General features: G+C 46.0%; 1 protein-coding gene across 2 annotated transcripts in view; it reads left to right on the top strand.

Annotated features, from left to right (window-relative positions):
- The window catches only part of TOGARAM1 (TOG array regulator of axonemal microtubules 1), a 489,673-nt gene that overhangs the window by 423,762 nt on the left and 53,067 nt on the right, over nt 1-12,844 (top strand). The gene's annotated exons all lie outside the window — the stretch shown is intronic.

Raw genomic sequence — 12,844 nt, 5'->3', positions numbered from 1 at the left:
GAAGTTATCATTCTACCTCACATATTCCTTTTAAGTGTGAAGATCTACTTTGCATCTTTGTTTTTGTTAATGTTGACACTATTTTATGGGAGGTTGTGAAGTTATCCATGCAGTACATTTTATTTGTTTTATGCACCAAGACAAGTATACCTCTGTTGTCCAGTTCAGGCCTGCTGCTTCAGATCACGTTCAAAACATGCATGAGGTGCCATACTGCAGCTTGATACTGACACACTCCATTGCTTGCAAGCCCCACAAACATGAGATTGAGGAACAAGGGAGCAGTAAATCAGCATGTGTTCCTAGGCTTAGTTGCTAACTTGCATCATTATTTAGAGAAAGTTCTTCTATGGCCACTGTTTTTCATTTGCTTATAATGGCACTTATGTTCCACTATTGTTAGGACTACCTTGCACTTTGTCACAAATTTAAAATGCTTTGTGACGTTTAACAATTGAAATTCCAGAGGAAATGTTGCCTAATTTTGCATGGTAATCACATAGACTCATCTAGTTACATTTGAGGTTTGGTGAAAATTAGTTCAAGATTTCATGGTTTAGTTCATAGTATTTTAATGCAATATAATGTACACTAATTTAGTGAATGAAAATAGCCTTCTTATATTGATACTTGGAAACCCCACACTGCCCTTGCCTTCTCTGATCCGGTCCCAAAAAACAGAAGTTCATATAGAGCCTCAAAGCAACATATGAGTTACATGCACAGTTATGTTTCCTTGCAATAAAACCAGTGACAATGTTTCAGGTTTCACATCTTAGTCATTTTAGTAGGCAAGTAAGTTATTTTATTGATAAAAAGATTAAAAGCCCTAATTGCCACTTCACACAAAGTTCTGTTATCTTAAGCTACTTCTTCAAGTATTGCTGGCCATGTAATTCACAATTGTATCTACATCTGATTATCAATAATTGCTGTTAGAAACTTAACATTAACGGCTCAACAATTAGCAATTGGTAGTTTATTCAGAAGCAATAATTTTATTGTGTATGTATAACCGAACATTTTCTGAAACTAATTAGGTGACTCACTTATTCTTAACCAACCAGTAAGTGGATCACATGAGATTTTTGTCTCAGTCACAAGTATAATAATCCACCGCTCCTCCCTCCAGCTTTTGAAATTTTTATACAGTCCCACCAAATATGTACTCACTGCACCACATTTCCTCCGGCATTCATTCAGAACGTCGTTATTTGCATGGGCCTAACTTGCAGATCTGAGGTACCAATAAATAGTAATTTACATTGAGTTTCCATGTGTTGAACTTTTTAGAGAGGATTGAAGCGTCTTAAGTCAAGCCCTAGCTTCATGGTGTCTTTTCAGTTTAAATTTTCCATTTGCTTATGTATGAATATTTGTCTAGAGAACATGACAAGGCTAGACTGCCATTATTATTACGCCTTCCAAAGGACCGGATTATTTTCTCAAACAAAGTAAGAGAATCTGTTTATAATAACTCTGTCTGAGATGTTTGCATTTAAATTTTTCCCTTTCAGGCAACCCACATTACTTCTTACAGTCGTTGAAAGAGTTGAAATGTACTTAGATCCTGTTTCATTCCTCCTTCTCAAAAAGACTCCAATGCCTTATGCATGCCTCTTTCTGTAGGCCTGTTTATATCCCTTTAGTTGTCACTGACCACAGGTCCAGGTTACAGTGAATTGGTGTCATGGTGAGATGAGAGATCTTTGTGATTTACCCTCAGTCATATTACATCCCACATAATGCAGAGAATTATGAGGTGTCTAGCTTTTTCTTTCTATTAAAATCTAGACCGGACCTTTGAATGTCTAGCCCCTACTTTACAAAGAGGACTCATGAATGGTGAAGAATTAAAACCAAGTGAGAAGTTTGGCAGTCACAGTCCTCCTAATATGTCACCATTGGTTTAATTGATTGTTCAGTAACAAATATAGAGCCCTATCCTCTGGAAAAGGTGCAATTGTTCCACAGCTTGTGGGGGGGGGGGGGGGGGATAAAATTAGGAATGCTGTAGCCATCTTTGAATGTTCCGACTACTCATTTACTATATATAAGGCAGGCATTTGTCCTGTATGTACAGTTCATGTGTTCACAAATGTTTATTTAAGCAACTGCATTCGTTTTCAAATAAATTCATCAATGAAATGCAACTTAATTTTTTGTACAGGAGTCAGGAGGGTGAAAGATAAGGAAAGATACTGAGTAGGATTCTTTTTTCACTACACATGAAATGCAACAATGCCATCTGTCTCCCACCACTGCTTATGAAGGAACCTCTACCTCCATTTTCTTAAAAGCTGGGGCAAATGTGGATTAATCTAAAGAGGAATGCTTCAACATATCAGCTTATCTTCTCATGGTTGTTAAGGAATCTTTCTGATGATTATCTGCTCCTGATTATTAGACTTTTTCAAATTCTATTTTGAAGACTCAACAAGTTGGCCTTATATGCTTTTACTGAGAGATGAGTATAGAGAGTATATGGGCGAAAGTTCTTCTTGACTACATTTATCTTAAATGAACAGGATATTGCTAGGTTTGCAAATCTATAAGCCAATCCTAACTTTCAGGTTAGGTTGGTATTTATGCATTTCAATCCCTACAAATTACATATAATTGATGGTCTATCAATGATGGCCTGATGTTTTTTAGGATGCCCATTAATAACTTAGTTTATTACATTTTACCTTGAATTACAAGCCACCCTAGAAAGCCTGTACTTCCTAATGAAAATTCTGGTGAGCCAAGACATTGTCTATAAATTGTTCAAGTACAGAAGTCTGCATACTGAAAAGATGTAATTTTGACTTCAGAATTAGACCTATTCTTTTGTGCCAGAATTTCCATGACTAGAGTGAAACCTACTGGGGTGGTAGAATTGATAAATGTCTTGCCCAAGTTGTCAAGTGTGTAAATGTGGAATACTTGTAGATAATTTATCAGATGGAGTAGTATAGTTTACAAAGTTTCTGCCAATACTAGGAGGCATAACACAGTTTGTGGCTGAGTTGCAGCTGACAAATTCCAGGCATATCAGTCAGGACAATCAGTCCCTTTGAAATAAAACCTTATAACTTGGGTTAAATGTTTTGCCAACATTGTTGTGTAACCTTGTACTTAGCAAAAGTGGCCAGATCTTTTAAATGAGAATTTAGTTTCTCTAGGCATTTTGCCAAGACCTTTGAAAATATTTTGTTGTCTAGATTGAGCAGGGAAAATTACCAGACTGATGCAGTCTCTCTCAAACGTTGTCTAGTTTAGGGACCGTACCACCTCAAGGGAAGCACTTAAGACAATGCGGTATTCCTTGAAAGCATTCGGCATGCAAGATCTCCAGGTGATTTGGTCCTTGGGTTTTGGTAGGTGCCTGAGGGTAGAAGAACAGATAACCTGCCTCTGGCCCATGGTAGGACCGTAGGCTTGAGTCATTCTTGACACAGATTGGAGCTTTCAGAGTTATGAAACGGGTTGGGGTTAAATGTGCAGGAACTGCATGCTGTTGAATCAGAGTACCCTGAGGATAAATCAAAATCAATAAAAGGGACATTATAGGTGTTGCTTCAAAGAGCCATTTGGAATTCATCACATACTCCAGGGTGGTGAGAAGTACATGAGGAAGGGAGGAAGAGAGCTGGAACACACTTACTCTTTTGGAGTGCTTAAGCAAAAAATTAAAAGTAGTGCTTGGAAAGCAAGCAGTGGAGGACACCAGTAATGCATCTATGCTTCAGGGGATGGACAAACACAAGAAGAGTAAGAAAAGCCCCACAAGCTGATGACTAAAAAGCAAACAAATGCGTGACTATTAAGCCAACCAATGGTAAGTGATGGGGTGAGCTCTAAGACCACTTTAAGCTACCAATATGTCTCACCACAGCATGCACTGTCTGGCAGACAAGACATAAAAAGGACAGCAGCAGATCATGTCCATCACTAGAGAAAAGCAGAGCATTCCTTAAAAAGCAGACTGGTGAGGAACACCTGGACTTTTAGTAATGAGGACTTAACTGTATGTAAGTAGCCCATTCCTCATTACAGCAATCAGTTCAATTTAATTAACACTTTATTTGTTTATTTGGGCATCTGTTTATTTACTTATATTAACCACCACATTTTTTCGCATTGCAATGAAATTAGCACCAAGATTGTAGCATAATTTCAGTACATACATTGATTAATGGATCCTTCAGAGCCAGCAGGTGTATTTGCCTTTGAGTAACAGCCAGACTTAACATAGTTCATTCAGATATTCCTGATTGTTGCCAATCCATGCCTTACCATTAGGTACCTGTACATTTCCCCATTCATATTGAGAGTCCTTTTTATAAATATATATATATATACAATTCGTATTGGTTTTCTTGAAAGAAGGAAATGAAGAAAGAGAAACATTGCACAGGTAAGGTTTGGCGCAGCCAGCCTAGAGTTATACTTACAATGACAGTCTCTTTGAACCATATGACAGATCCACAACATTGCTATACACTAAGGAGATACACATGCATGTTTAGTTCAAGGGAGAAGACCCAACCACTTCACCCACACTTTCTTGTGTTTATGGGAGCAGCCCCTCACCTCATAAACTGACTTTTCTAGGTTAGCACACCAGTCCACTCTGTGCCTCCGTTTCTGGAGGATCAGCCCCGTGGGAGAGTTCCAGGCAGCTGCAATGTCTCTCTTGGCCAACAGCATGGCTGTCCCAACAAATGCTTGTCAGATGTTGTGCCCTCCAACTCTTCCATTGTGACAAGCAGAACCAATTTTGGGGACAGCTGTTGTTCCCTTCCCAGCACAACATTCAATTCACAATTTATCTTACCCCAGTATATCTGTATTAGCGAACATGTCTAAACCGTATGAAAGACATCTGCTGAGTCCCTTGCACACCGCAGACATTGAGTGGAGGGGCAGAGCCCCGCCCTATAGAGTCTGTCAGGAGATAGGTAAGCCCCATACAAAATGTATAATTGCACCGCACGCAGCCTTGTGGACACCGTCAACATTCTGGGCGCCATTCGCGCCTCCACCCAGTCAGTCTCTTCAATAGGTCCCAGCCAGCCCTCCCATTTGTTCCTGATTTGTTTTAGGTTGCCTGGAGCATTGTTAATTAACATTTAATAAATTTGGGATATTCCTTTCTTCACCAAGTTAACCATGAGTAGCTTGGCCTCTAGTGGACTATATTCCGGCACTGAGTCTGTGTGGGACAAATGCTTACCCAGGGCATGCTGAAGTTGGAGATATTTGAAGAACTGCATGCGGAACAGTTGAAAGTCAGATTGCAAATCGTGAAAGGATCGCATGGCGTCCCCCCTCCATAAATGCCCACGAGGTCCCATTTCACAAATCCTCCCAGCGCCGTCAACCTGCTCAGCCACCTGCCGTGCCATAGTGGAGTCTGTTTGGTGATAACAGTGTTCCATCAGTTATGACGCAGTGCCACACGCAAAGCTAGGAAGACAGTTCTGGTCACTAGATCCATGTCTCGGGGAATCGGCGAGCCATAAAGAAGATCTAGAATACGTGGAAATCCCAGCGAGTTTAACTCTGATAGACCAGGTCCACCCATCCCCCATTGAACCAGTCATGCACCACCAGGAGTTGTGTTGCAAAGTAATAAAGGTATGGGTTAGCCATGCCCATTCCTCAGTCATAAATCCCCCTCTGGCAGTGTTGTATTGCTACCCGGTGCCTCGCGCCATGCCAGAGGAACGAGTTGGTGGCTTTCTCCAGTGCCTGGAACCAGGAACGTTGGATCAAAAAAGGAACATTTTGGAGCACCTACAAAAAAGGTGTGGCAGGAACATCATTTTATATAAGGCCACACGGCCCAGAACGTTTAACAGCAATGCGTGCCATCTTTGTAGATCTGCCTCGGTTCGGGATAATAATGGGGCCAGGTTTAGGTTCCATGTGTTTTTCCGAAAGGGTGGCCACCTATATACCAAGGTATTTAAAGCTCAGCCAGCAAATGGGCACCACTCCCTGCCAATCGTAGGAATCTTGTGACTGCGTTAGGGGCACCAACACAGATTTGGTGGGTTCATTTTGATGCCTGATGCCTCTTCACAGCAGTGCAGAAGATGGAAGCTCCTTGGACCAGTTTCGCTGGGTTCCTCCATATAAAGCAGAACTTCGTCAGGATACAGGGCCACTTGTTCTTCAGAGGATGGCACCCAGTTCCAACCGCAATACAGTGGGTCTATCCTAATCAGCTGCGCCAAAGGTTCAGTTACCATGGCAAAAAGGAGAGGGGACGGGGCAGCCTTGGCGTGTTCCCCGGTGGATAGGAAAGACCGAGGATAAGGTACAGTTGACCTGCACGCAGGCCGTGGGGTTGGCATATAAGGTCTGGACCAGTCGGCGGAATCTCTGCCCCAAACCTGCATGCTGTAGCATAATAAACATTTACACAGAAGAGAGAAGCAAAACCTCAGGGAGCTTAGGGTGAGTGAGTAGAACATTGAATGTCAGAGAAAATTAATTGTTAATTATTAAGAAAGTATAGTAACAGATAATAGTGTGTCCCTAGTAATTGCGAATGTGATTTTTCAGGTGCCGTTATCCAGTCAAACAAGACGTGAGGTGGCAGACTGAGTATCTGACGAAACATCATCTCTGCGGCAGACTCTCTAAATCCCATTCCCCTTCCAGTGTGCTCAATATGGAGATTCTAATTTTTTGCGACTATTCTGGGTTGAGTCAGAGGATTTATCTTCTGCTCCTGAGGGAATCAATTCAAGGTACTCAGACAACTGCGTATGATGGGCCGCAGAAGTGTGCTTAAAGTTTCGGTGCCGTGGGTTCCACACCCTCCATGCAACACACAGCCCTGTGGACGCCAGCGGTCGTGGCCTGCATGTGGGCTGACGGTGACCCAGTCACATCCAATCCGTAGTCGGAAACTGCATTGAATTCTCCCCCTAACATGGTGACTCCCCGGGCTAGATCCAAGAGCAAGTTGGTTAGATCGTTAAGAGTCCCACGTACTGTCACTGGCGGGGCATATACGCTAATGGCATTGATTGTGAGGCTGTCCACTTTCTCAATCAGGGCTACATATCGCCCCTGTGGATCCCTCCACACTTGGGTGACCGCCATAGGAAATGAGCGGTGGAGCAGTATCGCAACGCCCCTCGAGCCACGCACAAACCCAGCGTTGTATACCCTGTCAAAGCCCTTATGGGCCAAAAAGGGACAGCGGTCTCTTAGGAGATGTCTCTTGCAGCATAAGCATGTCACGCCATGACGGTGGACATATGCAAGTACGGCTGCGCTTTTGGTCTTATCTAGAAGACCATTAACGTTTCATGAGATAGTATGTACTGGACCCATTTTGTCTGCGGGTGTATGTCCATCAAAGTTCTATCCCTAGGTCGTCCCGGGTATCCTTTGGGCCCTCCCTCAGTCATGTAAGTTTAGTGTCTCTGTGTGTGGTGTACTCTTAGTCATACAGTAGCATTTTCCAACCTCCCTGTGCGCTTGTGGGTAACAGCAAACAAGCAATGAACTCAGATAACAATAACAAGTGCCTTGTTACATGGCCTGAAATCCCATACCCCTCAACTCCCACCCATACTTCCCCCAAGAAGCATCTATTGCCCTTATAAAATATCTCACTCACTAACACAGCGAGTTCTAAACCCCAATTGGTTGGGCAGTGGTGGACACCTCCATAGCATTCGATTAAAGAGCGTTGGATACTAGGCAGTTATAGTGCAGCGTATGTTTTAGTGTGAGTTTTACTCGCTCCTCCCTCCCTCCCCACCCAATTGAATTTACAGCACCGGACTTTGGGACAGATCAGAGTCACTAGCCGTCTTCAAGCACACAGGTATCTACCCCTTTGCCTGTTGCCTCTCCTCCTCGCCACCTGAGCTGTTTGTTGATTGTTCATGTAGAGTCTCTGACGTGGTACCCCCAGATGGAGGCCCCACGGGGAGCCGGACCGTGAGCCCCGCTGTGCCCTATGCCTCCTGGAGCGCGTTCGTTGTCGAGGCCTGGGGGCCCTCTCCTCTGACTGTCTGTTGGTACTCTGTCCCGAGTCTGCCGTGGGCCACCACCAGAGGCACCCAAAGGGACATCCTCGGTTATCCATGTCAGTGCTGCCATAGGGTTCTTGAAAAAATGGGTCTGATTGTTATGCAACACTCAAAGCCTCGCAGGGAAAAGAAGAGGGTAGGGTATTTCCATCGCTCTGTTTCCGTGTAGGATCGACATTGCAATTGAACATCTCTTATGTATTTCAGAAATACAAGGACCTTTGCTCTGTCGCAGCACAGATCACCTTTGGACCGCGTCTCCTGCAGCACTGTCTCTGTCTTTTTAAATTTGAAGAAACAAAGTATCACCGGCCTTGGCGGGGAGCCCGGCGGTGGCCTGGCCTGCAGAGCTCTGTGGGCTTGTTCTATGACGAACCATGGCGTGAGGCGGTCTCCAGGCATCCAGGATCGGAACCAATCCTCCAAGAAAGAGGCCCGAGAGGAGGCAGCAGCGTTCTTCGGAAGGCCTACAACAGTGGTTCCCAACCTGTGGGCCGGGGACCCCTGGGGGTCCGCAAAGCCTCCTCAGAGGGTCCGCGGCTTCTTTAAAAATTTAATAATATTAGGTCACAGTTATCAGAAATGACTCCTTGGGGGTCCCCGTGTTCCAATAATGATTCAGTGGGGGTCCCCGGGCTCCAGTATTGATAAAATGGGGGTCCACAGAAATCAAAAGGTTGGGAACCACTGGCCTACGATACAAAGATTATTGCGCCTGGACCAGTATTCAGCATCCTCTGCCCTGCAATGTAGTTCTGATATATTGACGGATAGCGTGGACACTTGTGTTTTTCAAGGCAACCAGCTCTTCTTCCATGGTAGGTATTCTCGATTCTGCTTCTGTAATCCGAGCAGTCACATTACGGAGATCATGGCGCACTAGCTCCACGTCCACTCTGACCTCCCTAATCTTGGCTTCCAGCGCTGCCTGGGACGTCTGGATAGCTTGAAGAATGGTTGCCTGGGGGCTCCTGTTTCCCCACTAGAGCCGCTCAGTGACAGATCTCTGACATGAGTTGCGTTGCAGCCCGTAGCAAATTGATCTATGCACGTTTGCGACGTGGCGGGCTGTGCCGGCTTGTCCTTGCCAATTACAGCTCTCGCAGTCTACAGGTATCTCAGCAGCAGAGGTGGGGGGGGACACTCACCTTTTCTGCACACTTGGGCAGCAGAAGCCCTAGCCCAGCCACCGGCCATGCGCCCCGTCAGAGCCTCCCGGCCGCCATCTTAGGTGTGGCCCATTCCACGTCATTCTGCCACCTGCCTGGTCGCTCCAAGGGCAGCAGACAGTCTCTTGGTTCCCGCCCCAATCCTGGGATGGGCTGAGACGGGCGCTGCCTAAGGCAGATGACAGAGGAGTCCCGAGCACTACGAAAGGGCGACCGCTATCTTAACCCCTTGGTCACCCTTCCTCCCCCTGCCCCATATTGGGAATCCTAGCATTATCTCTGGTCATAAATGAAGATGCCCCAATTCTATGGTGTAGGAAAATGCCACTGTTGGCATGGTTACCCCCTAACTTTTTGCCTTTTGTTGTGGCTAGTTATGATTGAAAGTGTGCTGGGATCCTGCTAACCAGGCCCCAACACCAGTGTTCTTTCCCCAAATCTGTACCTTTGTCTCCACAATTGGCACAGCCCTGGCACACAGGTAAGTCCTTTGTAAATAGAACCCCTGGTACCAATGGCCCTGTGGCCAGGGAAGGGCTGCAGCATGTATTATGCCATCCTGGGGACCCCTCACTCAGCACATGCACACTGCCTCACAGCTTGTGTGTGCTGGTGGGGAGAAAAAGACTAAGTCGACATGGCACTCCCCTCAGGGTGCCATGCCCAGAACCCACTGCCTGTGACATCGGTAAGTCACCCCTCTAGCAGGCCTTACAGCCCTAAGAAAGGGTGCACTATACCACAGATAAGGGCATAGCTGCATGAGCACTATGCCCCTACAGTGTCTAAGCCAATTCTTAGATATTGTAAGTGCAGGCTAGCAATAAAGAGCATATGGTCTAGGAGTTTGTCAAACACAAGCTCCACAGTTCCATAATAGCTACACTGAATACTGGGATGTTTAGTATCAAACTTCTCAGCACAATAAATCCACACTGGTGCCAGTGTGGGATTTATTGAGAAATGCACACAGAGGGCATCTTAGAGATGCCCCTTGCATACCAGCCCAACTACTAGTGCTAGGCTGAACAGTTTGTGCCAGCCTGCCAATTCCAGACTGGTTTCTGGCCACATGGGGTGAGTGCCTTTGTGCACTCTTTGACCAGGAACAAAGCCTGTCCTGGGTGGAGGTGCTTCACACCTCCCCCTGCAGGAACTGTAACACCTGGCGGTGAGCCTCAAAGGCTCAAGTGTGGTGTTACAGCGCCCCAGGGCACTCCAAATAGTGGAGATGCCCACCCCCTGGACACAGCCCCCACTTTCGGCAGCAAGCCCGGAGGGGATAATGAGAAAAACAAGGAGGAGTCACCCTCCAGCCAGGACAGCCCCTAAGGTGTCCTGAGCTGAGCTGAGGTGACCCCTGCCTTAGAAAATCCTCCATCTTGCTTTGGAGGATTTCCCCCTATAGGATTAGGGATGTGCTCCCTCCCCGCAGGGAGGAGGCACAAGGAGGGTTTAGCCACCCTCAGGGACAGTAGCCATTGCTGCTGCCCTCCAGCCCTAAACTCACCCCTAAATTGAGTATTTAGGGGCGACCCTTAACCCAGGAAAACAGACTTCTTGACAACCTAAACGAGAAGAAGGACTTTTCCCCAGCCCTACCGGCCTGTCTCCAGATTCATAGAACTTGCAACAACGACGCATCCAGCGGGACCAGTGACTTCTGCAGACTCAGAGGACTGCCCTGCAACTAAAAGGACCAAGAAACTCCCGTGGACAGCAGCTCTGTCTAATCTACAAAGAAGAAACCATCTTTAAAGGGACTCCAGGCTCACTCCGGAAGCGTGAGTCCCCAACACTCTGCATCCGATGCCACGAGCTCGTGTCCAGAGAAACCAACACTGCAGCAAGGACCTCCAGGAGACTCCTATGACATGGACACCCTGAGACGACCTCCCTGCACCCCCACAGCAACGCCTGCAGAGAGGATCCACACGCTCCCCCTGACCTTAACTGCTGGATAACAAAGAACCTGACGCCTGGAAGAAGCACTGCACTCGCAGCCCCCAGGCCAGAGAGAAACCAACTACCGGTGCAGGAGTGACCAGCAGGCAGCCCTCATCGTTGCCAAGTTGGTGGCTGGCCCCAGAAGTCCCCCTGTGCCCTGCCTGCATCGCCAGAGTGACCCCCGGGGTCCCTTCATTGCTTTCAACGCAAAACACAACATCTACTTTGCACACTGCACCCGGCCGCCCCTGTGCCGCTGAGGCGGTATTTTGTGTGCCTGTTTGGGACCCCTCAGTGCTCTACAAAACCCCCCTGGTCTGCTCCCCGAGGACGCAGGTACTTACCTGCTAGCTGACTGGAAACAGAGCACCGCTAGTCTCCATAGGCGCCTATGTTATTTGGGCCCTACTTTGACCTCTGCACCTGACCGGCCCTGTTTTGCTGGTGCTGGGTGTTTAAGGTTGACTTGAACCCCCAATGGTGGGCTGCCTATGCCCCAGAGACGGAACTTGTACCTGCTAAATTAAATTGTACTTACTGCCCCCAGGAACTGTTGATTTTTGCAGTGTCCACTTTTAAAATAGCTTATTGCCATTTTTGCCAAAACTGTGTACCTTACTGTTTTACTTTAAAAAAAAAAAAAATCCATACTTACCTATGCTAAGTACCTTGCAATTTATGTATTTACTTGAATTCTGAATCTTGTGGTTCTAAAATAAATTAAGAAAATAATATTTTTCTATATAAAAACTTATTGGCCTGAAGTTAAGTCTTTGAGTGTGCGTTCTCATTTATTGCCTATGTGTGTACAACAAATGCTTAACACTACCCTCTGATAAGCCTACTGCTCAACCACCCTACCACAAACAGAGCATTAGTATTATCTATTATTGCCACTATCAATCTTTAAGGGGAACCCTTGGACTCTGTGCACACTATCTCTCTCGTTGAGATAGTATATACAGAGCCATCTTCCTACATATGTGGCTGTAGATACACATGCTCTGCATACTTCAAGTTGTTTTCCTTCGAAGAAGTGTTTCAACTCACGGGATCTAGTGACTCCCTCTCTCTGTGATATTGCACATGAACATCGACTCCTTTGTTAGTTTGTTTTATTTCCACCACCGGGTTTTAACGTGTGTGCCTCCACTCAGTCTTCTCGACTGCGTTCGGTTCGGTTTTCAATCTCTTTTTTTTCCTGTTTCGACGGTATTGTATTTGATTGTGCATTTCTAACTTAGCACTCTCTATCCTTTTTGTCGGTTTGGGCTTCAACCGACTGCCCCTCCGGGTGTTAGCATCCGTCTCTGGCCTACCTTTGACTGAAATGGTTCCCTGAAGGAACGAACTACATTCCACTTCTTTCCTCTGTGCCACCCTATGTTTCAGCACACCTACGAACACCTAGTGTGCAACTGTTGCCTCTCTCCAGACCACTGTAAGGCCAACTGCGACACCTGTAAATCAATTAGATCCAAAAAGACCCTTCAGGACCAAAGGACTCGACTGGAAATGGCTCAGAAGATGCCAGATTCAACTTTGGACCTCTTCGGGGAAGAACTCGCTCAGGGGAAATCATCAGCGCAGGAGGAGGAAGCTTTTTTCATCTGAGACAGCTCCGAGTCCGATGTGGAGTCTGACACCAAGAGTCAAGAACTTTCCTCTGCCAAGCGCATGAAT

The sequence above is a fragment of the Pleurodeles waltl genome, chromosome 9, assembly GCF_031143425.1.
Source record: "Pleurodeles waltl isolate 20211129_DDA chromosome 9, aPleWal1.hap1.20221129, whole genome shotgun sequence".
Classification (NCBI taxonomy): domain Eukaryota; kingdom Metazoa; phylum Chordata; class Amphibia; order Caudata; family Salamandridae; genus Pleurodeles; species Pleurodeles waltl.
Note: the sequence above shows the minus strand (reverse complement) of the source record. Positions and strands in the feature narration are given on the sequence as shown.